At 46.1% G+C, this 27562-nt stretch overlaps 1 long non-coding RNA gene across 1 annotated transcript; it reads left to right on the top strand.

Annotated features, from left to right (window-relative positions):
* The first annotated feature begins 4711 nt into the window (after positions 1–4711).
* LOC146766553 (uncharacterized) lies at positions 4712–27473 on the top strand. The gene is made up of 2 exons (XR_014957683.1): positions 4712–11830; positions 27310–27473. It is a non-coding gene; the product is annotated as an uncharacterized LOC146766553 (long non-coding RNA).
* Positions 27474–27562: the final 89 nt, after the last annotated feature.

Genomic DNA, 27562 nt, shown 5'->3' with positions numbered 1-27562 from the left:
ATGTGCTGAGGAAATATTTATTCTACTGTGAAGAAACTGTGGAGCTGTGTTGATGGCTTAAGCTCCTCAAGGCATCCATACAGTGGGAAAATCAGGCCCTAAGTTATCTCTGACAGTAAATCCTGCAGATTTTCACAGCTTATATCAGAGGTTCTGCAGACTTTCTTATATCCCCTGTTGCTTACAGTTCTTTAAGGAACAGGAACACCAAGGGCTGGCTCATACACAGTCACTTTGATGTTGGAATAAGCTCTTGCTCAACACTGAAGGGACCCAGTTGCTCTGGGATGCTCTCTCAATTAGATGTTTGATTTGTTCTCAGGAGGAGGAGGAGGAAGAGGGGTTTTTTTCCTTGCTGCTTCTTTCACACCCAGCTTTAAACAACTTCCTGGGAACACCAGCCCTCTGCATGCTTCCTCACAGGTGAACACATCAGGGTCTGACTGTGGGACAACAACTGCCAGCCTGCAGAGCTTAGAGCATGAAGCATTTAGGAATAATAAGACCTCATTTTCTATTTTCTTACTCAGAGTCACTTCATGACATCAGGGGAATTCTCCTTTAAAACCTGACATCACAGCTTTGCTCAGCCACTGCTGGCTTGCCTAAGTAGCTACAACAGGTCCACGTGAAAGCCAGTTTGTTTCGGGAGGCTGAATTCCTAAAATACTCAAATCACACACCCAAGTGCTTACACAAAGCATTAATTATGCTTAGTTCACTGACAAGATTTACGTGTGCACTGTGCTAAAGGCAGGGAGAGCAAACTCTGCCACCAGAGCTGCTCTCCGACAACGGCACCGCGCTCTCGGGCCGGGTGCGGGGGTTCCTCACAAAGGCCTGACAAATTTAACCATACATTTAGATTTAACCATAGATTTACTCTCACTCTGAGCTTATTGGTCCTCATTCTCTTATGTGGGAATCCAAGGCTTCCCTCTGGCTGCCCTGGCAGGTCTGGGACCCTGGCAGGGGTCAGGAACCCCCTGGACAGAGCCCTCAGAGACACTGGCTGTGATCTCTGTCCATGGAAAAGAGTTTTCAATCTTACAGGATGAATTACCAGCTCTGAGTGTTTGATATAAGTAATAATTAAGTGTGGCACTGGTGCAAAAGTAAAATTTTAGGATTCTAGATTAGGGGTCCAAAGGGGACAAGATGGAGGAAATTGGGTGTGTCTTGTCCTTTTTCTCCTTCTTCATGCCCTCCATGTCTCACTGTGGTGTTGGCATTTTTCTGTTGGTTCAGGCTGGGGACACACTGTCCAACGTAGGTGACAGATATTGGCACGTTATTGTAAATCCAGCCCAGGGAGTTTCTGGTATTTAATGTTTGTAACATCCCAGGACAGACCTGCGGCAGGGCAGCAGAACATGCTATAGATAAGCAAAAATAAACAACCTTGAAAAGCAGCACAGACGAATTATGGCTTCTTCTTTGGCAGCGGGGCTGAAAGACAGAGACTTTCTACAATCTTGGAATCATCAGTACCACAGATTTCAACATTCTTATGTTCTAGAAATGCTCCTCTGGCGAGGCTGGAGGCTGGGAAGCTGCCTCAGAGGTGTAATGGGCCTCACTCATGGCCATCATCAAATTGAAAATTGTTCCTTTGAATATTGTCTGCAGCCTTTAAGATTCAGGCTGCAAGAATCTAATGCCACCAAGGTGTTTTTCTTGGTAACGAAAAGTCTCCTTCTTGATATTCAGCAGTTTCTTTATGGGGTTGTTTGGTCTTTAGACATGAGAGAATCCTGGCAATTTTGATCACTTGAAGAGAATGAGCAATGCGTGGTGCTTAGTACAGTGTGTCACTCTTCACATCACTGATTATGCTTTATTTTCTATTATATTGGAGGGAGTGATTCTATTATGGACTACAATTTTCTCTTTTTACTGTGGTTTAGTTCAAGGATTCCTGCTGGAAATGTTCTACAGAACATTTCTAGATTACAACTGACTATCTAAGACTGTTTCAGGAATACTTAATAGGCCAACTCAAAGTAGCCAATCTGAAGAAGTGAATTTCGGCCTTGAGAGCTCTCTGAACATGTGCCATTCTGCTAGCAAAGGGAAAAGGCTGTCTGCTGTCAAAGTTTCAGTAGGTGTCAGTGTGGATTTTAAGCTGGATGCTCAGCCTGACTATTTAAATCCCTTTCTTTGTGAATTTACCATGGTCCTGTTCTGTTATCAGCCCTTGGTTCAGTTTAACCTCCTATTTCCACACGTTGATTAAAGATTGCTGCTGATAGGTGATCACTAACTTAGATAACAGGCAGGACTCAGGGGGTGAGTGGTCATAAGTCTCCACAAACCCATGACCCAAATATCCTGATGGTGTAGCTGGGGGCTGTAAGAGACACACATCTGGGTGAGGCACAGGCTTCACATCCATCCTGGTGCGACCTTCAAAGTCCTTATCTGGCAGGAATTGCTAAGCCTGCATGGGAAGATCAAAAGAGCTCATCTCATTCAGCTCATCAACATTAGGGCCTGACTCTGGCTGCTGGCAGGAACACATCAAAGATAAACATGAGAACAAATAAGCAAATAATGGCCAAGAAGAAGGATGGGCTGCCAGCAAGAAGCCATCTAATCCTCCAGGAATGATATTCCCAAAGAGCCTTCAGGGAGGACCTTAGGATGGTTAGAGCAAACACTGAGCAAAGTAGAAGGCAGCAAGTGGTCAGTTTCTGGCAGATAATTCCTGATTTTGGGCAGTGTTTCAGCACATTTTGCCTTTATCATTATTAAAATACTGAAGAATAATTTTGTTTTCTTTCTGCATAGTTTCATTTTCTCATCTGCTTGAGACATAATTGTTTGTGTGTGTATAAAGTTACAGTTGAAAGTGCATTGAGCACTCAGGGTCTGGGAGATAAAAATGCCAAAGCCTTTCTGAGCTATTTTTAGGTGGCCTTATTGAGTGGTGTTTATCAAGTAGAGAGAGCACCAGAAGGGTGATATCCATTCTGGGGCAATGTTCTCAAGAAAATGGGACAGCAAGTTCAGAAAGTGAGGTGCATCCTGGCCAGGGCTCTTTACATAAAGTTTCTGAGTCCTGCAGAAGAGTGTGGGTTGGGCTGGGGGACCAACAAAGTCCCCCTGACAGCTGCCCACCATGACAGTGAATCCAACCCACAGCCTGGGGATGTGCTTCCCTCTCCTCTCTGCTGCCCAGAGCTGTTGTGCCTTTAACTGGTGCCTTTTGCTCCAGAGATGGTGGATTTCAGGGCTGGTTTTGGCACTGGATCCCCTCTTTGGGGAAGGGCATAACTACTTCAGTAATGGTGTGAAGCAAAGCTTTTTTGTTTGTTTGCTTGTTTAAATGAAGAAGGAGTTAAGTGCATGCTTAAGTGATTTCCTGGTGGAGGATCCAAGTTACAACTTTGTGATGGTAATTAAGAAGCCATTAGCAACAGAAAATTAAAAAGAGAAAGGTTAGCCTGTATTTTACAGCAGCCCAAAGAAGAGTGTGAGTGCTCCTCTTACTATTAAAATATTCCAGTGCTTTCCCTGGTCGTGCTTTGGGAAACAGCACTTCACAGAGAGGCCTCAATGTGTGTACCTGTAAAATCTCTGCTGTGTTTGATGTTGGCACTTCTCTGAAGATGTGTTCTTCCAACACAAGCCTGAGTCAGTAACAGAGAGCTCAGAGGAAAGGCTGAGCTCCAGGAACAAACAGAGCTTTCGTCTCCTCTCTTTGAGGGCTTTGGATGGCAAAAAGAAGCACAACCTGGCTGTTCAGTGTGCTTCTGTGCCACGTTCCAAAGTCTGACCTGGAGGAGAGCAGGGGCTGTAATCGGAATTGAGTTAATTCCTGCCTTCATCCTCGCTGCCTTGCAGACATCAAAGCAGCAGAGCTCCTCTCTTTGCACCTGCGAGCATCACTGCCAGAGCTGAGCACGGTAATTTTCACATGCAAATTCAAGAGGGGAGCTGGCCTTATCTGAGAAGGTGGACAGCAGCTTCATGGGACAACAGCACCTCCTTGTCTTTCCAGAAGGAGGGCAAGGCAGCAGAAATAAGATTTCCTTTTGCTGTTGTCTTAGGGGAAAATGCCACCTTGTGCTTTGTTTCTACACTTTGAATTGTGTTGAATGCTCGAAAAATAGAATGCAGTTTGCCATGTAGAGCTTTGTATTGCATCTTTCACAAGCTGTTGGAAGCATAATGCAGGAATCAGACTTGGCAAACATACAGGTCAGCTTTACTATTCCCCTCATCCTCAGGCATTTGAAATACTCAGATTTGTGGACATTAATCCTAATATATTGATGTAGTGGGAAAACAGGGAGCAAATTTATGGTATGTACAGTCCTCACTGCTGTTTTTTGTCATATTCTCTTTGGGACAGTAATTTCTGACATTTGTTATTTCAAAAGCTGCCTCCTTGGTCTTGAATTTTGGTTGATTTTTTTTTCATTGACTGTAACAGCAGAAGCATTGGGAAGCTATTCAAGCCAAAGAGAAGTGAGTGCCAGGGGACCAGGCAGGACAATAACTGATGTGGCCATTTAGGCAGGTCACTTTGCCACTGCTGCTAAGACACCTAAGAAATTGACACACCTGTAGCTTGGTGGTTTTTTTTTTGTTTGTTTGGTGGTGGTTTTTTTGGTTTTTTTTTATGCTTTTGGGGTTTTTTGGTTTTTTGTTTTGGGGTTTTTTTGTTTTGTTTTGTTTTGTTTTTGTTTGGTTGGTTTTTTTGTTTGGTTTTTTTTTGGTTTTTTTTGTTTGTTTGTTTGTTTTTTTAGCAGTTTCACAAAGCCTGCTGGGATTTTTCAGTGCAGAAGTGTGACTCTCATGCTTCCTTTTCTCGATTCTGTCTCTAGCTGTGCTGTCTGTGGCACATTGAGCAGGTTAAGTGTGGCCTCAGGTGTCCCTTGACTCTGCAGCACAACCCTGGCTGCAGGATGCTGTGTATAAACACACAAACAGCTGAAGCTCACAGCCACTTGCAAATTCTCATTTTCACTGCATCAGTTTCCCATGTGGGTTGTCAGGAGTGTGTGCTCAGGAAACAACCCCAGTGCAGGATGGTTTTGGGTGAGGGCAGCACTTGTCACTGAATTGACAATTTCTGAGGTTCAGTGTCCCCAATAGGGTGCAGGGAATGTGTGATGCTCCCTGATCCAGCCTGGCTCAGCTGCCACCTCCCTGCACCCCCCACATCTCGCCCAGCTGTCTGTGAGAGACACCACTGACCTCTGCAGAAACTGAGGACTTAATTGCTAATTGCTATGAACTCTAAGTCTGATTAAAATCAGCCATTATTAAATTAAATAAGCTCCATCTGTCAATAGAGTGAGTGCCCTTCCACTAGAGACAGGGAAAGCAATTCAAAGCAGCATCTTCCAGATGATATTCCTGTTCCAGTTAAGGTGCAGAACAGAGAAGTGGCTCAGTCCCAAAATCTAAGCCAGATCTCCTATCTCTAATGAATCAAACCCAGCTCCAGGTGCTGTGTGAAATGGAAATTATAATCCATCCAATGGAGTGAACCTCAGTGGTGTGGGCCTCACTCTTCAGTGCTGATAATAAATGAGAGCCAGGAACTTGCCTGGAATCATACTACAGGTGAAATAGACTTGCAGTTTCAATCTCATTCTTCTTTGTAAGATTTAGATTGAGATGACATTTTTCCTGGGGTTTTCAGGTACCCCTGTGGGAATCTGAGTGTGAAGACAGATGTGATCTGGCTGGATGCTTTACTCCCATGGCTTTGTTGTGCTTTTTCGTGCCACTCAGATCCCAAAGTCAATGAAGTACAGAGGACTTGACATTTGTTTTTGCACGTATGCACCTCCCCTCCCCATGAAGCTTTTGACTCACCCTTTGATGTGCAACCAAAATGATGCAGAACAGAGGCCTAAGTATGGAGAAACCTTGGTAAAATAAACCCTAAGAAAGGAAGCTTAGCAGAGTTACAACAGAGCTGATAAGATAATGATGCCTGTGCTCCAAATCTCCTTTCCCTTCCTCAAACAGCCTCTTGGGGTATTTGGACTCTGGCTCTGAGAGGGTTGTTTGTCATCATTTATAAATCAGCCCAAATAACTTGCTGATAAGAGTGACCCCTGGCCAGCTTTCTGATAGATGTGAGATGCTAAAAACCTTTGGATGGTAAAAAGAGCTCTGGAGAGCACGAGGCATCTCTGGGTAGTGATCCTGTCACCTACACTCTGTCACCTGTCTTTCTGTGACAGTGGCAAAGCAACATGGGGACTTTGTAATGCAATATCCACAAAAGGGCTGTGTGGTACCTGGGGCAGGCCTTGAGGGACACGGTGGCCTTTGGTGGGAGAAGACAAAAATCCCAACCAATGCACAAATATCTCTTTCAATTGTAGTTTTTGTTGCCAGGCCTATATTCCAGTTTACTGTATGCAGAGGTGTGAAAAATATCATGCCTGAGATGTCCATCTCTATTTTAAATAGAAGTTCCTCAGCCTCACTGGAGTTCTGCTGACAGATAATTCAGCAGCTGCCCAGGGCTCTGAGGGAAGGCTTGGATGTTGGTAGGGAGATTGCCTGGAGCAGCTGGGGCTGCCCCATCCCTGGAAGTGCCCAAGGCCAGGTTGGATGGTGCAGCCTGGAATAGTGGAAGGTGTCCCTACCCATGGCAGGGGGTGGAACAAGATAGTCTGTAAGGTCCTTCCCAACCCAAAACTGTCTATGATTCTATAAGAAACCAAAAGCAGTAAGGTTAGGGGAGAAAATGGGGAACCAGTCCTAGTTTTCTTTGAGCCAGGCCTGACCAGCAGTTGGATAGATGGGTAAACCATATTTCTGAAGAGTTTGGGAAAGGTAATTTATCCCAAGGCGGCTTCTGGATATTTGCTTGCAATTACAGTTGTTTTAGCAAAGTGAATAGAATTTGCTCTTTGGATTTTCATTTCCATGCCTGGAGTTTAGAGTTGCAGGTTCCACCTGTTAACACTGTGCAAACAAAATATAATTGACTCCCGCAGGAATCCCTCTGAAAGGCAGCACCTTGGGATTAAAGTTGCAGAGCCATCTATCTAAAATGATGTGGCAGATTTAATTAACGTGTCTAAAAATACACAGGCTGCAATCAAGCCTTTGCTTCTGCCCGTGTCTGTTCCCTGAAGAGAAATGCACATAATTTTCAAAATCTTGGGTTCTGTCAGCCACCTGTGAGTTGAATTTACTGATGCATGAGATTATCATAAAATTAATTTGGACACTGCTGAATTATGAGGTTGAAAACAGGTTGAGAAGTAGCTGCTCACCCAGTTTAAGCAATATGCTGTCAATAATGTTCTTTCAAGCCCATATGTAGAGCATTACCAGACAGCTCCAGTTGCACACTGCAAATGTCTGGAGATGGGATGCACACAGCCCCTCGTGGCAGGGAAAAAGAGCCCTGGAGTGTGGGGCTGGGGAGCATTTGGAATCTGAGTGGCAGAGAACCACAGCCATCAAATGGATCTCGCTTCTTGCCACTCAGGAGACAGATCTTTGCCACACAGTGGCACAGCAAGGAAACTGAGGAGCCTGCAATCAGAATGTCTGTCTGTCTGTCTGTCCATCACTAAGGGTTTCAGGCTTTGTAGCCACTTTTTAATTAAAAGAACTTGTTTTTTGTTAAAGCTGTAGTGGGCAGTGATGAAATGCAGTCTGCTAAGACCGCAGTGAAGATGTTAAGGGAAAGAACAAACAACATTTGTTACAGAGCTAATATGGTCTGCTTAGGAGTTGTTCCCTTCTCCTGCTGGTGCTTTTGGCATGGCTTTTTGTCAGTCCTTCACTGGCTTTTTGTCAGTCCCTTAACCCTGTGGGGTAAAATAGTGGGCCTGGAGTTAAATGCCTGTGGTCTGGCTGAACTGGGGGCTTTGCTCAGAAGCCCAGGTGGGTGATTTCAGGTGAGAATTTTCTCTGGTAGAACTTCAGTGAGTTCAGTGACACTATCTAACCTAACCAGCAGTAATAACCCCTGGAACTGAAATAATACTCTTCATCCAGAGACTTCTTAAACACATGCATGGAAATGGAGTGGAGAAAGAGAGTGCAAATAGTGGGCACAGACATCCTTGGTCAAATTTTAAAGATTCCCCATGGTGCTGCACACCATGGGACAGGATGAAGTGCTGCTGAGAAGAGGCTTAAAGGAATTCAGGATGTGAAGCTTCTAACTCAGGCTCTTGGCAGAGCCAAGGAGATATTTCAAGGTTATGTTACATCTGGAGACCGAAAAAGCCACTTTTGAGCAGCTGAAAATTTGGGATCTGCTGGATCAGGTGCCTGTGCCTCTTGGAACAGGACTGTAGTGCACAGACCTGACATTTCAGCCTGGTTGTGAGTGCCAGTGCCTGCTGATTATCTGCCCTCTTTAATGTCACAGGCTGGCAGTGTCCTGGTAGCTCAGGTGGCCTCCCCAGCCATTTCTAGAGCCACACTTCAGGAAACAGAGGTGGGTGCCAAGGTGACTGTTCAGCTTTAAAGCCCAGCAAGATAAGATGCTTGAGAAAGCTTTAAATAAAAGCTAACCTGTGGCAATCCCTTGGTAAATCATCCGTTTGTGAACTTTTACTTCCTTAATCTCCTCCGTCAGACAGGCTAAAGAAAGTCCAAGGGTAAAAGAGAACTGTTCTAATTTAGACCATCAACCTCATCCCCATTAACTGCTGGGGCTGTCTTCAAAGGCCTTCTATATGTGGGATAGCATGTGTCAGAGGGCTGGAAATCCTTCAAAATGGAGTTAAAATTCAAATGAAAAACTGTAAAATATTCCCTTCTGATAAACGGGGAGCAGAGAACTTGTGTGATGAAAATGTAAATTCATGTCTCTGCTGCTGGATTCTTTGCCATTAGCAGAGGCCTGTGCTAAACTTTAAATGTACATTTATGCCTCTGTCATTGCCAGCAATTGTTTTGTTCTGTGTTTGGGATCAGTGGGATTTCACAGGTATTTTAGGGTGCCTGCAATTATGTGAACTAATCTAACGAGGTCTGGTGAGGAGCTGCCATCCCCATTACCAGATCAGGGCTGTGTGCAGTCGGTGTTGTGAGGCTTAATGACTTTGCACAATGTTAAATTGTGCATCCTCTTGGAGAGAGGGTTCTGGCTCTTTTTCAAGATCTATAAATACTCTGGAAGTTGGCCTGGTTTCTTGTGGAGGACTGTGGGCACGGCGCAGGCTGGGTGTGTGCACACGTGTGCTCCCTGGTACTGAGCCTGCAGTCAGCCAGGCAGAGCAAACCACCACAGAGGGAAACATCCCCAGGCACCAGGGCTTTATTTACTTTTTCACCTTTCAAATTGCCTTGCAAGAATGTCAGGAGGCCATTACATAGCTCATCTGTCCCCCAGTGGGTGTCCTTCCCTGAGGTGGAGAGGAAAATGTTCAGACCTGGGTTGGATGTAAACAAGTTGAGTCTTTTGGAGAAGGAGTGGGGATGTAAAGATGAGGAAAACAGCCAGGACTGTGACTAACAGGGTGAGCTGTGGGATGTAACAGCCTTTGTGTCACTAAATCTGCCCGGGGGCATTCATCAAGGACACATGGAAGGGGACAGTGATGCTCTGCAGGGTGATATGATAAGACAGAAACAGCTCTTGTATGGGGGATTTACCTACTGCAGTTCTGAGGGGAAGAAATTATTACTGCAGCTTCCAGGAAATGCACTTTATTAATTTATTTTGCTGCTTTTCCCCCCACGGGCAGGGGACTGAGAACAAGCACACAGCTGATGGCTGGGAAGCCATCCATGGTTGTGGGTCTGTCTGGAGCAGCAGGAGGCACAGGGAAGCACACCAGGGCGACCACCAGTTCACATAAATAAGTTCTCAAAATTCTTTTTATAGCAGAGCCTGAATTAGTCTTTTGGACTCCAAAGTAAATGCTGCTTCTGGAACTTCTCAGTGGATTTTTATTAGAGCTGGCTGGGGCTGGAGGAAACAGTCCCTCTGACGTCAGAGGTTTTATATCAGGCTGTTTCCATTTTTATACTGTGCTCCTCTGGGCATTTAAGGCATTTCCTCTACAGAGCAGATCTGCCTGGAACTGCTTCATTCCCTTTTGCTCTGATTTACAGCAGATAAAGTTCTAGCCCTGTTGCAAATTACTCAGCCTAATTCCAGGTATCACCGGCGGTTTATGTCAGTGGATATTTAGCTCTTTGGAGCATGAACCCTGGGCAGAACAGGTCTCCCATAAATAAGGGAGAAGAGGTGCTGAGCCTGTTGCTGGGGATGCCTGGCCACACTCCCTGTCTCTGCATGTCGTAAAACGCGTGGTGCTGCATCTGCTGGCTCCCATCCAGGGGGCTGAGGCTGTTTGGCTGCAGCCAGACTTGCTGCATGTGTTCTCCATTCATCACGAGCCATGCCTGGGCTTGGCAGGGCTGCCTTGGCCAGGGCAGAGCTCTGCCAGGTGAGCCAATGGCGGCTGGGCTCGGCTGGGGCTCCCTTCCCTTCCCTTCCCTTCCCTTCCCTTCCCTTCCCTTCCCTTCCCTTCCCTTCCCTTCCCTTCCCTTCCCTTCCCTTCCCTTCCCTTCCCTTCCCTTCCCTTCCCTTCCCTTCCCTTCCCTTCCCTTCCCTTCCCTTCCCTTCCCTTCCCTTCCCTTCCCTTCCCTTCCCTTCCCTTCCCTTCCCTTCCCTTCCCTTCCCTTCCCTTCCCTTCCCTTCCCTTCCCGGGACCAGCTGGCCAATGTGCTCATCAGCCCCCGTGCTGTAATCCCAGATCCAAGCTTGGCTTTCCACGGGAGCAGGAGTGAAATGTAGAGAGTTAAATACAAAGCAAAGCAGAACCACTCCAGTGTAACCTGCAGTGATGGGAATTCAGAGCTGCTTTTAAGCAGCAGGGTTCTTAACTCCAGGCATTTTCTATCTGGTTTTATTTCCCAAACCCTGCATTATCTTGTGTTGTGGCTTGATCCAGGACATCTTGTTAGGAGAAACATTATTTCCCTTTGGCAATTTCTCTTCTCGTCCTCAACTCTCCCACATTTTTTAAGTTTGCAGTGGGGAGATTAATATTAATACTTTTTGGAGCTCTGTCTGCTTTTATTTCCCCCCTTTCCTAATTTAAGTAATCATGTTCAAATACCACTAATTAAATCTATTCTCGCTTAAAATGCAGTCCTGCCTTCAGCAGGCAAAACTACACCTGGACTTTTATGAACTGGTGGCTGGATTTAATGGCATGGGATGTTTTTTTACCCTCCTTCCAGAGGTTTTGGTACCAACTATTGGACTCCTTCCCAAAGAAGAGCCAGAGATTCTGCAAACTCCCCGTGGGAATTTGTGGTTGCAATTGGCCCATGATGGAGCAGCAATTTCATATGCTGAGATAGATATTCAGGTAGTAAATAGCTTTGAGAATTCTTTGAAATAAAAGATACATGTCCCATACAAATGTAATAGAACTAATTATTTTTATTGCTAGGACTATGCCGTTCTATTTCTCTTGGGATAGGAGACTTGCTTAGACCCAAGAAAAACTTCTACTGCCTCTGTGCCTGCCTCAGATTCCTGCTGCACAGATAAATACCATGGGAAAGCACTTGTAATACAAACACTTGTTTATAGGCAGACATTTAATTATCATACTACAGAATTCTGGAGACCAGCTGCCACATGAGATTTCTGGCTGGGACACTGAACATAAAATTCAAACAGTGTCACATGCCCATGGAGCTGAAAGCCTCAGCACGGTATTTGCACATTCCCTTTCTCCGTAAAGAGCTTCCTGGGTGATATTTCTGTGCAGATTATTCACGAGGAGTTGGAGTGCTGTAAGCTCGATGACGTCTTTGTGACTGGATCAGAGAACAAATATTGTGATCTTTTCAGCATCAGCTCCCTGTGAGTGATTAAATTTCTTCTCCCAGGAATCTAGGTCATTTGCCAGGATCAGGGCACTGGGCATCTACAGAAAGGAAAGATAAAGTGGATTGTTTTTGTGCTTTTGAATCCTAAATTATTGATAGTCCTGCATCTTTTGGGGAAATGCATGATAGTGCAATATGGAGAATAATGCTACATGTAAATGCCTCTGTGTAAAGGAAAGCATGGAAGCTCCTTCTAATCCTCATATGGTTTGCAAGACTGAATCATTTTCTCAGGCAAGTAAGGATTGTATTTGTGAGTAAGAGTGTTCAGGGCTGTGTTTTCTCTCCTCATCCCTCTCTGCTTTTCCCTGCACCCACCATGACTGCCTGCTGAGTCGCATTCCTGTCTCCAATGCTCCCTGTGCCCAGAGCACTTGTTCCCTTCCCTTCTTTTCCTGCCAGTTCAATTTAGTCCCAGTGTCCAGGTTGAGATGGGCTTCCAGCAAGGGCTCACTAATCATGGGGAAACTCACCAGGAGAGACTCAGGAACTCCCAAATATGCAGGAATTCTGAAGCAATCAGTCATTCTCTGTCCTCTTTCGGTGTTCACCTGTGACAGTGGCTACAGGAGTGAGATGCTTGGGTTTCTAAAATAGTGGCACTGGAAAACACAGTGATGGCAGCAAAGAAATTCCTTCCCTACAGGTAGATCCAGGAGAAATCTCTTGGTTTCCTGGTCTGTTTCAGTGTGAGTTGTCAGGAAATCAGCCTACACCTTCCTACTCTGAGAACAGGAGATGAACTGGCAGAAACGTTTCACTAACATATTTTTGGAACAAAATCCTGTTTATCCTGCAGTGAAAGTGTCTTAAATGCCATCTGAAAATTTCAAAGTGTCACTGCCTTGCCACTGTGCTGTGCTATAGGATGGGTAAGGACAGCACATGTGCATCCCTCAGGACCTGCTATCCTTTTTTACTCCTCACCTCTGTCCTGCCTCTGGGTCTGGTCTTTGCCCATGAAGCCAAAACCAAGCTGAAATGCTGTTCTTTTCCAGATGATAAAGCCATAGCTGTGGGACTCCCAGGAGCAGATATGGAGGTTTGTAACTGCAGATTTTCGGGGCTGTGGCTCATGAGCCAGCACTCCTGAGTTAAACCTGGAGCTAGGTGGGCTTTTGCACTGCTGCTCCAAAGCCAGGTAAGGCATGAAGTGTGCTGCACCCTTCCAGCACTGGCTCAGGGCTTCTCAGCAGTGTTGGCAAAATGTGATCACAGCCTGGATGAGAGCCCCAGAGCACTGCTCTGCTGAGAAGCTTCTGCTAAGCAGTGTCCCCTCTCAGAAAACAGTATTTTAATATGCCTCTGTCATTTCTGGTGCCAGGAAGCAGGAAGATTGCTTCTGGATTTTTAGATACCCTGTGGTAGCAGAGACGGTCTCTTTTTTTAATTCAGCATGTGTAAAGCAGCTTATTACCAGGGTCAGTGGCCATCCTGGGCAGTGGCTCTCATGTCCACTCAGAGCTGGAGCAGTATTTTCACTGCAAATGAGGCTTTCCCAAGCTGCTTGCCTGGTACTGCAATGCCTGAGCTCACCAGAGACCTGAGAACATCAGAGTGCAAAACTGAAAGTGGAAAAAAGGACAGGGGAAGGAGGATCCCACAGCTTAAGGGAGGGGTTGTGTCATTTGTTTGTTGTAGTTTTTGTAAGATCCTTCCCCCTTTATCCTGAGGTCATGAAATGTTTTTATTCCAGCAGTGTCATAGTATGAAGAAACAAAACCACAGAGTTCTGTTGCAATATAATCTGTTGGTGGAAATCATGTGTGTGTTTTGAAAGACAGTAAGTTTCTTCACAGATCCCACTGATTAGTGTGTCTGAACAGTGAGCAGAGCTCTGGGCATCTGCCCTGCATTGCCACAGTGGAGATGGTGAAAAATGACCCATCATCCACCAGAAAACAATTAATTCTGTGGCACACTGGGCAAATGTCTTGGGATTTTGAGAAAAACACTTCAGAGATGGGGGAGAGGGAAGGAAGATAAAGGTAGAAAATACCCCATTAAGTTCCAGTTATAGGACTTTGGAAAAATAGTCTGAAGACAGTCTTCACAGCTGCTCTTTGGTGATGCCAGAGTTGTAGCACCCCTGGCACACACCTTGGCACAGCAGAAAGTTCTGCACTGGAAGCAGAAAGCTCATTTCCACTGGGTTCCCCAGGGAAGCCTGAAGACTCTGAGAGTTTCTTATGCAGATGGGGTGAAGGGAAGGGACAAGGGATGTGGCTTCAGAGGCTGTATCAGGAGGAGGAGGTGCAGTCTGTGCAGGAGTGTTGCTGTTGCCATTCCTGCTGCAAGCAGAAACCCCAGAAAGAGCTGAGTGTGCCTGGTGCAGTTGTGGGATTGGACCCTCAGGTTTCCCAGGGACAGTCTGCCCTGTGGTTTTGGTCTTTGAGAGGAGAAAGAGCCAGTGCTGGTGTTTCTGGGATGCTGGCTGGATCTCCAAGTGGCCAGTGAGCTTGGAAAGGAGGGGATTCACACTGTGCTGCTGTGATGGCTTACATGTCCTAGCTCTTTCCAGGAGTGAAAGCATTGATTCTCCAAAAGTCAGGCTTTTACTTGCAATAACTGAGAAATTTGTCTTGCTAGGCTGGCCAAGATACCACCCAGGAAATCTCTTCTGGGAAGTGACCTCACAGATGGGCCTTGTGAGAAAGAAATTATTTTTTTTCCCAGTAATCATCCCTGGTTTCCGTTCTGCTTTGTGACTGCTGTGGGCACTGTATGAGCTTGTGTGGAATCCCTGATGTCCCCAGGCTTGCAGGAGCCACATGGCCACGAGGACTGGTGGCCACCAGAGGTACTGGCCACGTGTCCAGGAGCACGGCCAGGATCAGCCACACACAGGCACAGTGTGAATGAATGGGCAGCCTCGACATGTGAGGTTGATGTAAACACTTGTGGCTTTCCACATCTCTGAGGCTCACTGTGAGGTTTGGTGCAAATCTTCTTCCTTTTTTTTTTTTTTTTTTTTTTTTGTTTTAGGTTTTTCCCCCCAAATTCTCTAGTTACTGTAGCCTCACAAATGAAATTTTTAAGGAGAACTATTTGACACCAGCACCAAGTGGCACAGGATCAGGGGTTCAGATTTGCTTCCAGAAGACTCTCTTAGAAGTGCTTAAAATCAGAGGCTCATTTTTATTCTGATGCGTTATTTAACATTGAAATTCTTCTGAGGTTGTTTTTTTGAGGTTTTTTTTTGTTTGTTTGTTTTGTTTTGTTTTTTTTTTAACAGAATAATTAAACAGCCAAGGATTTCTTTAGGATTATATTTGATGAATCTTATACTATTCAGAAATGTTCTACAAAAGATTATACTGTTCAGTTGTATCTAAATCCCAAACAACTTCTGGACCAAGCAGTATTATTTCAACATTTCCCATATTTTAAAAAAATCTCATCTCATCTCAGTATTTTCAGCCAGTCAGAAAAGGCTTTGTATTGAACTTGTAAAATCTGGGAGATTTGCAGTCCCTTACTCTGCTCTGTCAGGTCCTTCTGTTTTCAGCTGATTGCATTTAATAATGGTAATATTCAGTGTTAATGACTGGGGAAGCATTTTTTGTTTTCCAATGGTGGTTTTGGAACTTGGGGGGGATTAATCCAGCCGGGGTCACGCTCTAAACTCTGTGAGACCAAAGGAGACCTCCTGGATCTCTTTGCTTTGCACAGAGCCATGGAAATCCAGACTGTGAAATGTTTGTATCTTCTCAGCTGGCCTGTGTGACTCTGAAAGCATTAACAGGGCAGTTAAAGGATGTTTAAGCCACCTGAGGGTTCAGGTGGTGCAGAAGTGAAACCCCCACGGGCTCCCCCTCCCCGGGCTCCCCACTCCGGCAGCGGAGCCGTGGGACAGCTCACCGCGACGGAAACGCAAACAGGGCTGCCAGGGCATTTCTGCTCAAAGGTCACTGGCAAATGAGAGACACTTAAATGCTGTTTTGTCTCTGTTCCACAAGCTGGAAAATAATAGGATTGGATTTTGATCAAGAGCTCTGTTTTATTCCCTCCAGTCATCAGCTTTGTGGTGTCCCAGACACTAAGACGAAGCATAGCTGATGGTAAAGGGAGAAGAACTCTGAGGGTTCATTGTTTTTTTGGATTATTTTGGAGTTCAGCTCTTTATATACAGTGAGCACTGCTGTCTTTGGGACATGGCATCTGTTTTTTCTGATGCTTTCCAACCTGTGAGGCTGCTGGCCCCAGGCTTGCTGAGGCAGCCCTTGTGACACCCCAGCTCCCTGAGTGCCCCAGTGCTGGCAGCTGGGGCAGAACAACACTCAACACTCAGCCAGAGAAAATCTGAATTTTCTGATCATTTGATACAAGCACAGCTCTTCTGCAGGAAGGCAGTTTCTTTTCCAACAGAGAGCCATGAGTGATCCTCACCCCTCTGAGATGGGGAGAGGAGTCTCCTGGCCAGCAGGATTGGATGCAGAGTCATGTTAGCCCCGGGCTCAACATGTGGGAATGTGATCTTGATGTGCAGAATTACAAGGTCCTTACTGTTATGTTCCCAGCTATTTAAAATTAATATTTGCTGAACCCTTATGCAGTCCAGTGTCCATCCTTGATGAGAACAATGGAGTGCCATGTTTGGGGTAAGCAAAGGCTGCTGCTGTCAGTCCTCACCCTGCAATGTACCCTTTGCTCAATGTGCCTCAGTGGATGGAGACTTCACCCTGTGCTTGAGCATTTTTTGGTCATTTAATTTCATTCCTGATAGCCTTTTCACTTCCATGATATCCCCTGAATAATTCCTGTTTGGAGGACAGTGCAGTAAGTGACTTCTCCCTAATCTGATTTCTGATTCTTAGTGGCCTGGATAGACCAGCATTAGTTTGCTATTTCAATCTGATCCATCAGAGTCCTCTGCTGTACAGGGTTGCTCTTTTATATCACGTAGGTGGCAAAACCACAGCTTGATGCAGCTGGTGTCCAATGCAGAGCCAAGCAGGTCATGTGTGTGTGGAGCCCAGAGGATTATCAGCCTCCCCCTGTGCCAAAACCAGGGCAGGGGCTGAGCACAGAGGTCTGGTGTTGACCAGAGCTGCTGAGGAGGAAAGGGTCCTCTGCAGCCTGAGAACAGGGTGTGTGAGGCAATGCAATAACTTTATGTATCAAATGAATACTTCGTTGTCTGGATGCTGGAAAGGTTCCTTTGACCTCCTTTGTCACCCCAGTTCTGCCAATAATGGACTGTTTTGGGGTGTAACTGGAAATAGAAATCCCCTAAAACAATTAGTTTAACGTGTCTGGTGGAAGCTGCAGTGCAGCCAGTCATCAGCCACGGCTGAACGAGGTGAGCAGTGTCAGGGAGGGATTGGCATGGCCTTTGGGCTGGAAAATCATTCCACTCTCCTTTATGAAGTGCCACACTGCTCCTCGCTGCCCAAACCCTCACTGATGGATTCTGGCCTGGAAAGAGAGCTGAAAAGAGAGAGGTACAGTGGTCTTCTCCTGAACTGAGGGACCTGAATGTGGTAGGAAGAAGCTGCATCTGCCATTCCATTGGAAAATCCTTTCTGGGAGTTGGGTGAGGTTAGGAATGCTTTGGGGATATGCCAGACTCGTGGGCTCCCTGGAAAGGCCTTGCAGCCAGATGTGGCCTCCCACCTTTGCTCCAGAGCACCTGGTTCAGGGAAAGCACAACACAAATCACTGGCAGGGTAATGAGGAGAGGGTCAGGCTGGGAAGAGCTTTGGGACTGGTGGTTGTTGGATTCTGGAAAATGACTCCATGAGTCTTATGGAGTTTGAATATATTCTTCATCCTTTTGGGGTTTCCCTTTCTCCTGGTACCCTGTCAGATGTGTTCATTGCACAAACCCAATGAGATTTCTTGACTTGGCATTGCAAGGCTGCGTGTCCAAACCCAATCCGAAATTCCACCATCCTCCCTAGCTCTCTCCACCAGCCTCAACCTGCAGGAGAGCACATGATCCTGCTCACATCTCTCAGATTGTGGTTAGCAGGGCAGGAAGATGAAGAAAACAGGCTGTTTTTTCCACAGTTCAGCATGTGACAGAGGTGGTGTTTTGTTTGTTTTATTTGCCAGCAAGTAACAGCGACGTGGTTGAGCTGACTTTTCAAGGGCTGCAATTCTCAAAGGCCTCTTGCTGCTTTGCAAACTCTTTTGCAAAAATCCCAAAGCTTTGGAAACCGCTGGATATGATTGCACAAATCTCAGAGCAGCATGTGCAAAAGCCAGTTGTTCTGCTGCCCTTGCCACCAGCTTAGAGAAACTGAGCAGCAGCGGTGCCTGCCCCCAGGCAGAGGTGTCAGTGGGAAAGGTGCACACTGGGACACGGTGGATTTTCCCAGGAAGTGTTGAATGTCTCTCTCTGTCGTGCACCACCATCACAGCTTTCTGCTGTCACCTTTTGTCACAGCATAGCCCCAGCTGGCAGCAAAGTACAGCACAGCCACTCACTCATTCTCTCCCTGGTGGGCAGGAGCATCAGAAAGAAAAACTTGTGAGCTGAGATAAGAAGCGTTTATTAATTGAAACAAAACGTAATATATTCATGCTAATTGTAGCAGTAGTAATTGTAAGGACAAAGAGAGAGGAGTAAAACCCAACACAACTGATCACCATGTGCTGACTGATGCCCAGCCTGTCCCCAGGCATCTCCCAGCACACTCCCCCCAGTTTATATGGTGATTCTGAGATTCTCTAGTAGAGAATATCCCTTTGGTCAGTTCTCTTGGCTGTGCTTCCCCCTGTTTCTTGTTCACCTGCTCACTGGCAGAGCACTGGAAACTGAAAGTCCTTGATTTAGAGTAAGCATTTGTAAGTAACAAAACATCAGGGTGTTATCTACATTATTCCCATGCTAAATCCAAAACACAGCACTGTACCAGGTAATAACAAGAAAATTAACTCTATCCCAGCTGAAAACATCTTGGAGGAGAAGTGAGTTTAGCATGAGGATAAAACTACAAGTGTGAGAAATATCCCTGTGAACTGCATCCTGCTGCTCTGGTGGGACCCTGGCTTAGGTCTGAGTGTGCTGAGGGGTCACTCCAGCAGAGTCAGGAGTAAGCTGGTTTAAGCCAGAAGCTTTCTGGGTGCCTCCTCCACTGAGGTTTTCTCCAGCTTGGCAGCTTCCAGTGCTCCTGAAATGTGCCTGATGTAGGCACAGGGTGAAATGGTTCCTTGGCTACACAGGAACTACTGCAGCTCCTGGCCTGTCCCCTGTCTCCTCTGGTGTTAGAGAGCAAAGCAGGGATTCACTGACTCCTGAATCCCCCAGGAAAACTGCTGTGATGTGTACAGATCGTAGGCTGACTGTAGGGCTGATGGGGATTACTGTAGTGCTTATTGAGTGTTTGGAGATTTTGGTATAAAGGCTTAAATATTTTATTCTTATAAAAGGATTGAGTGTTTGAAGCTAAAAGCAGAAGGTTCTTCTATCTGAAATAAAGAGCTATGAGGTAGGTAAAACTGGTAGCAGGTTTGTGTGCTTGGTGACTTCAGCACAAAAAGCAGTAAAGACTGATTGGTCAGTAGCATTTGGAGAGTTTTCCAGGACAAGCTTATTAGAAGTACAGAGTGATTGGTAACTACAGCTTTAACTCTGCCTGGTGGGAGATGTTTTCACAAGCTGGCTGTGGGCACAGAGGCAGGTGACCCTCTGTCCTTTCTACATCCTGCTGAATCCAGCCTTGTTGAAACCATGTCTGGTTCTGGACCAGAAGGCTGAATTCCAGACAGATGTCAAAATCTTTGTTGCCTTTTTGTGCCTGTCCCTGACACCAGGAGTTTCGGGGTACAGTGAAAACGTGCATGAATCTTGTGGTGCTCACTAGGTCTGGAGCCAAGGTCTAAGCAGGGAGCATTCCTCTGTCATATCCTGATTTTCTTCCCCAAAACTCCTGCATTGGTTGCCTCCAGTCAGAGGTAGTGAGAAGGGTATCCAGTATCCTACAAAGCAGCATGGTCTGTTCTCCATTTCCAAACCTTTGCCACTGTTGTTCTACTTAGGGGTGGATCACAAAAATAATTACCTAAATGAACCAGGCGCCGAAACACCGTAAGTGATCGTGTACTGATCATGTACTCCACAGAATAACAATGATTAGGTCACCCTCCTTGCTTATCTCAGGTTCCCACCCTTAAAATAAGGGCAGCAATATCTTTCATTTTAAAAGAGCAGGATTAACTTGTTCATGTGTGAAGTTTTAATCGTTGTTATTATTATTACTCATATGGATGGCAGGGAAGCACCTAATGAATTCTGGTAATGTTATAATAGGCTGTGGCTGCTATTGGCATGACTAACCCTGGACAAATTTACTGGGTTGCCTGTTTATTCTAAAGCAAACTGCACCAAGTACTTGTGGTCCCTCACCAAGAGATCACCGTGGCCATGAGGTCTGTATGGTGCTGATGGTTTTGTGTTGCCCCTTCATCCCTTCCAGCCTGGCTCATTCAGTAGAGAGTCTCAGATGTACCTCTCCAAATAGGAGCTGCCCAGGGTGTTTCTGTGCTGCCCAGCAGTGGCAGGGTCTCTCCAGAGCCATTCCTTCCCTTCTGCTTTAAAAGACAGAGAGAAGCAACTCAAACTTCCAGCTGTGGATTTTGGATGCTTTCCAAAAAGTGAGTCCTTTGGCTATCAGAGAACTGATGCAGAAAAACAAATTCCTTCCAAATGTGTCCTTGATGGAGACTAAATAATGTTTCACCGTTTTTTCTTGATAGTGTTTGTAATTACATTCCTTAAAAATCTGCCAGAAGTGCCCTGGGGTGCCTGGGGTGAGAGAACAGGATGCCACATGTGTATATTTGAGTAGGTAGGAGTGAGAGTTGTCTCTGCTGTTGGCTCTCAGGCAGGTGTGACACCATTTACCCCCTTCCCAGCCATCACTCAGGGAAGGAGCAGCATTCCAAGTGAGCTGTCCTGCCCAGGAGCTCTGCCTAATCCTCCACGAGGCTGTGGAAGCCACACACCCCTTTCTGGTTAGGGCCACCTCTTCCCGGCTGCTGCTGGCCTGGAGCCCACACTGTACCCACAGATGCTTTTGGTGCTCACCTCTCCCTCCTCCCAGTGAATTTTCAGCCAAAGGCCACCTCTGGAAGTTGACTGTGGGGTGTGTTGTGTCACTCCCTGTGCAGCTCATGACTCAGCAGTTGTACAAGTTTCGTACCTGTCAAAGACATGCCAGAAACCACAAACGTTCCTAAGCCAGCAACAGCAAAAGCATCTGGGAGTTTCCAGTCAGCTGAAGACAACAATGTCTGCAATAGATTTTCTTGCAAATTGGTTTCATTTCATTGCCAAGAGATGAGAGCAGGAAAAGGATGCCAAGGGATGAGGGCAGCAAAGCCAACATCTGGAATTCCAGAGCCTGGAAAGCTCGAGATCATCAGGAGAACAAGTGACACGTCACCGTGCCCTGCAGTCTGTTGAAGGGGAACAAAAACACTCCTGGAAGCAAGGCCGTGAAACCACTGAATATTTTAGGAAAATCTCAGGCTGCGAGATCAATTAAAACACTGAGGTGCAAGAGAGCAAAATGCAAACGCCTCTGCAGGTGTCAGCCTGAAAATGGCATTATTCAAACAAGCGCTGGCACGGCAGCGGTCCCGCGGTGTGCGAGCCGTGTGCTGCTGCCAGAGCCTGGGCAGGAGGGTGCCCTGCTGCTCCTGCAATGGTGGCTCACCCAAGAAGGGGCATCTCCTGGCATCCCAGCACGCCTCCCACAGCCCTGCCAGCCAGAGAGCCAGGAACGAGTGCCAGCCGTGGCAGGATGGTTGGCACAGCCTGGATGGTTTCATTTCTGGCTCACAGGAGTGGAGCTGGCAAGGACAGCTGTGACAGCAAGAGCACAGCAAGCCCTGTTCCCTGCCTTCCCCTGCCACCCCTGCCCTGAGCAGGGATTTTGGGATCCATGTGATTTAGGTGTGAGGGGGCAGGGAAGGGTTGAACAGCTGAGGTCTGGCGATAGAGCAGCCCTCTTTGCTCAGGGATTGGAGCTGTGGTGCAGCCAAGATAAGAATGACTGGCGTGCCCTTGTCTGGGAAGAAGGGAGTAGCCAGGGTACAGTTGGAGTGGGAGGAATTGCTGCCTGCTCAGGCCTGTGGCTGATGGCTGATACCCGGGAAAAGTGACACCACTGTAAATGGATGGAGAGCGTGGGTGGGGGAGAGAAAGAGGGATGGTAAACAACCAAGCCTGGTCCATCCTGGATCGCCATCCTGCTCTAAATTAAAACATTCCAAGGCTGATGATGTTGAACTCCATGTCAGGCCATTCTCTGTCATGCTTTTCCCTTCCCAAAGGAAAATTTTCCAGCAGCATGTGTTTAACAGCGAGTGTTGCAGGCAGAGATGGGGATCCCCTTGAGCTGTGAACTGTTGTAGGCATGGGAACCTCTCTAAACAGCCTTGAAGTAATTTTCCCAACATGCCTGGATCCCAAGTGTGTGCCAGATCCCCATGAGGACAGTCTAGCTGGGGTAAAACAGGCAGCTTAATGACAGGAGATGCAAGTGATTGCTGTGATTGCTTTCTGAGCAGAAGGGGGAGGCTGAGTCCTCATGGAAATTCTCTGCTTTGCACTGGCCTGAGGTGGGGGTTGGAGATGGGCTGAGGGAGGATTCAGCCTATGATGTGCCAAATGCATCAGGGGGTGACAGAACAGCTCAGTTTAGCATGGGGATAAAATATCTGTGCATGGCTTGAGCTCTGCTCAGTGTTTGGTGTGGATTACAGAAAGTTGCATTCGATAAATTATTTTAAGCAAGACAAATTACTTGAGTGCAAGAGGGAAGGGTGGTGGTCTTAGCACTGCTTGGGTTTTCCTACCAACTCACACGATGCACAACCAGCAGATCCCCTCCCTCTGCCCGTGTCCCTGTCCTGGTGTGCCATGCTTGACTGTCAAGTATTTCACTGCTAGATTTGGGCTTCTGCCTGGGAAAAATACATCCCTGGCACCCTCCCAAGAGCTATTTATAGCAGGACCTCCTAGAAGACAGTGTGGCAGCTTCAGAAAACAAGGAATTGCCAAATCATCCTGCAGCAAGCAGCAAATTAACCCCTCGCCACACACAGCCGTGGGAGCCACGCATGCCCAGAGCCCCAAATCCTGCTGAAGATTGGTACCAAGTGACTTCATGAAGGAAATGCTGTGAAGAACCAACAAGGACAGCTTGGGATTCCTGCACAAAATGCCATGTCATGAGCAAGAGCCCCTGAGATTTTTACCCTTCTGTCAAGTCCCATGGAAAGAAAACCTGAGGACACGATGAGCTGCTTGTCCAGCGACACGGCATACGTGGTGTCTGCAAAACACCTCCACTGCAGGAATACTGATCTCTGACACTCCTTAAAAAAAGGATGTACTGAAGAAGGCAGCACCTCTCCAGTGTGACCAGTGACAGATACCTACATGTCAATAGGGTAGATGCAATGTTTGCATCGAAAGTTGTTTCCCTTTTCATAACTCCCCAACAGCAGATGTTTCTTTTGCCCTGTCAGGAACAGGTGGGCAGAGCTCTGCAGGACAATCCAGGCTTTTCTTGCCTCTGGCTGGCTGGGCATTGCAAAGGGGTGACCTTGAGCCTTGCTGTGTGAAGGGAGTTCATTGTATAATTGAGCACTGAGCCCAAATCCATCAAAAACAACAATAACAACAGAACCCCAAGGCACGCAGACATTACCCAACTTCAGTGTGGAGCAGAGTGTCCTGTCCAGTGTATCATCCTGCCTCCTTCCTCATACTTCTCTGTAAACACCATTTACGTGTGGGTTTATACAATCCATGTGTTCCCTGCAGTTCTGGGATCCCTTCACTTGTTCCACCCACTGGACTAGTTGTAACAGGCACTAAATTGTGGGGGTTTTGTTGCTTGCTTAGTTTATACACCTGCAATTTCCTGGTTTATATGTCCAGAGGTTTTAGTCTTTAATTTAATATTATTCATAGATTTTATTGAGTATTAGTTCACTTTGTAAAGCACCTTAATGGGCGATGTCTGTTTAATTATATGTGGCAAAACCTATAGAAACAAAGGAAAATTGACCCAATTTGTTACAGCTGGTTTACAAAGATTCCCTGAGGTGACTGAGCATTACTTTTCCTTTTTATTGTACTTCACACATTTCCAAACTCGTGTCAGTTCAGTTCTCATCTAACCCCTCCCTCTGAAGCAGCCTCAGCGTGGCTGTCCCTCCTCCCTGCAGCCCCAAACCCAGCTGTCTGAGGCAGGAGGGAGACTGACTCAGTTCTGTGAGTTGTTTTTTCCTTGCTGCTACTGGAAACGTGCAAAATGCTGACCACATTGGTTGTGGAGGTGACTAATAAGCATTTTTCAACAAGTGAACCATGGCTAAATGTCTCTGGATTGGTGAAGGTACCCCCTTTATGCAGGAAAAGCTGCCACAGGCACTGAGATGCTGTGTGCCCTTGTGCAGGTGCTCAGCACAGGCTGGCTGGGGGTGGGTGAGGTGCAGCTCTGGTTTGTGTTGCTGGAATCTGTTTGAGCATCAGCTCCATTAATTCAACAGAATGGCCCCGCTCCAGGCCCCAGTGGACAAGCATCCACATGGCAACTGTGAGCCTTGTCAGCAGCAAGAGATTAAGGAATTAATTGGCAGGGTTAATCTTTGTGTCAGGGTTGGAAATGAATTGTTAATTTGTTTGGATGAGTGTAAAGTCCTCTCACAGAGATGGCAGGTGGGATCACACGAGGGAAAGCCTGCAAAGCTGCCCCTCCTGGGGACCTTTCTTCTTCACACCTCTGTGATCAGACATCTCCAGCTCTTTGCCCCCGAAGTGTGAGGCTCCCAGGCAGGGTTGGAGGAGCTCCTTGTGTCACCCCCATCCTTGCAGGTGACAGCACAGCTGCTCCAGCCCCTGACGTGGGAGAAGGTCTGGCTGCAGCTTGGGAGGGCCCCTTTGAATTCCAGAGTTTCTGATCTTGCTGCCTGTGCATGGCAGGTGCTGGGTGAGGCCAACCTGCTCCAGGATCTGAGTGAAGGAGAGATGTGCTCACACCAAAATGCCACTTTTGGGGCACAGTGTTAAAAACTTGATCAGCCTGTGTGGACACTAAACCCTCTCAGATACTTCTCTTCCAGGACACTGTAGAAAGTCTGTCAGGTCAGACAATGTTTTCCCTTTCTGCTCTCATTTTACACTCAGGACAGCAGAATATTTCCTTTGGTGTCTAATTTCTTAAGGCTACTGAATTGGTCACATCACATTAAGACATGGGAGAAAAACACTTTAGGCCTTAAATTATTTATATGAAATTGTAACTTTTGTCACTTGTGCTCTCTTTTGTGCATTGATTAGTCTAATTAGTTCAGCAATAAGAATCACTTTCTCCTCCTGCTGGGGTCTGATATGTTGTGACCAACACAACCTGATTCTAGAGACATCAGAGGACTGACCTATGCAGAGACCTGGAATCTTTCAGGGTGTGCAACAATCCTGTTTAAGACCTCGCAGTCAAAATCCTACTTCTGTTCTCACCTCTGTCAATGCCCAGTGCCTCATTTATGGGGAGGCTGATGCTGTTCCAAGGTGCTGTAAAAAACCGAGATTTTCATTGCCAAAAATTGGCTGGGTTTATCCTAATTGCTCCAACTTTCACCCTTTCTTTCGTCTCCTCAACCTACAGGCAGCCAGGTGGCTGAATGTCAGCCAAAACTAAGAAGGATCTCTTTTCTTTTGAAGGGATGGGTGTTTGGAGATTTATCAGCAGCACAGTTGAATCTGCCCTGTGTAGCTTAGAAGGCCCACAGCATGTCGCTGGCATGAGCAGCTACTCCAGTGAGCTCCCACCTGAGTTGCCATTTTCTATTCCACATAAAACCACCCTTTGCAGTTTTTCGACATTAAATTATTATTAGTCACTTGTCCTAAAAGGTCAATGATGCAGTGATATTCTAGCAGAGTTTTTCTGTACTGTCATTTCCTATTAATTGCTTAGAAATAACGACAACATAATTTAGAACAAGACTGTCACCTTGTCTATGCCATATATAAAATGTTAATACTAAAAGTGGACTGGGTTCATCCTAGACCTAATTAGTTCTTTGGAGAATTTACTTTGTGCAGCAGCCTGGACTGTCCATATTGATGTTAACATATTATATAATCAGCTTTGGAACAGGCAGCAATCTGAAGGCCAGGTTCTGTGTCCCTGTTCTAAGTCACTACCCTGAGGAGAGCACTGAAAATCAGCAGAATTTGACTGGAAAATAGAGCACAAATGCCTGGGTTTTCTAAGGAGGTGCAGAACAACTGATTATCTCCAAATCAACATTGTTTGCAAACTGTGCTCTTCAAGCATATTTTTATTGCTATATATATAGCAGAGATTTTACAAAATTAGTTAGATGTTCCCTTTTGCTGTCCAAAGTGGGTGGTGAAGTCATGGAACATGCTATTTTGGTAATTTGGAGCATGCCCCAGGAGCTGATTAAATGATCTCTCTTGCTCTGTATGTAAACTGTGCATTTCTATGCAAACACCAGAAGGGTCAGAGCTGCAAACATGAGCTTGTAGGATCTGCTCTATCTCAGTCTGGCTTTTTACTACCTGTTTATAAACACCAAACATATTTTAATAGACAATTACAGCTTGTCAACTGAAATACTCCCCTATAAAAGCAAACAGTGGATGAAGTGGAATTGCTACTGTGAACTTAATGGTAAGACATTTAACTATTATTTAGTGAGAGAGCTTTTTAAAAAAATCAAAGACCAATATTTGAGGTTTTGAAATTTCCTTTGCATGAATCATGTCTCCTCTGCTGGTTCTGGGCTTGAATAGGCCCAAGAAATTCCTCCCTGGCACAGATGGCCCAGAGAAGCTGTGGCTGCCCCTGGATCCCTGGAAGTGTCCAAGGTCAGGCTGGACAGGGCTTGGAGCAACCTGGGATAGTGGAAAGTGTCCCTGCCCATGGCAGGGGGTGGGATGGGCTTTAAGGTGCCTTTCAAACCAAACTATTCTGCAATTCCAGGGGTGGGATAGTGTGGCAAGAACATTTCTCTCCATCTTAGGATTTTTCATAAAGGTGCACAGAGAAATAAAAGTGAAAACAATTTCTATTTCTGCTCCTTGTTTTTCCTATGAAAATGTGTTTGAAGAATTGTTTACCTGGGGTGAGTGCTTGATTGGATTCTGGTTAGGATTGTTTGATGGCCAATCCAACCCACCTGGGGCTGGACTCTCAAGAGAGGGTCACAAGTTGTATTAAGAGTTAGAGTCAGGAAAAGTAGTATGTAGTTTTAGTACCCTCCTTTTTATATATGTTATTAATATATTAATATATTTTAGCATAGTTACAATAAATAATTAATTCAGTCTTCTGAATTAAGTCAAACATCGTCATTTCTTCCCATTAAGTTCATCTACATTTACAATAGGATAGGATGGGCTTTAAGGTCCCTTTCAATAGGTTCCAAACTATTCTGTGATCCCATGATCCTGAACAGCATCTTCACCTCGACTTCCCATGGAGAAATTTGCCATCTTCCCTCAGAAATGGAAACAGGAAGAAGAAATCAACTGTTGTTTGTTTGTTCCTCAAACCCCTGGGAGGCAGGACCCTGATGGAGATTTATCATCCCACTCCTGGCTCAGGGGAGCATGGGGCAGGTACAGTTTGTCACCTCTTTCCCCACAGCAGCAGGTTCTCTGCTTCCGTCACTCTGCACTCTAGTTCTAAGGTTGTTCTGATGTATTTAT

Source organism: Lonchura striata, chromosome 10, assembly GCF_050655825.1.
Source record: "Lonchura striata isolate lonStrDom1 chromosome 10, ASM5065582v1, whole genome shotgun sequence".
Taxonomy (NCBI): Eukaryota; Metazoa; Chordata; class Aves; order Passeriformes; family Estrildidae; genus Lonchura; species Lonchura striata.
The sequence above is the reverse complement of the archived record's forward strand: the minus strand, read 5'-3'. Positions and strand labels throughout refer to the sequence as shown.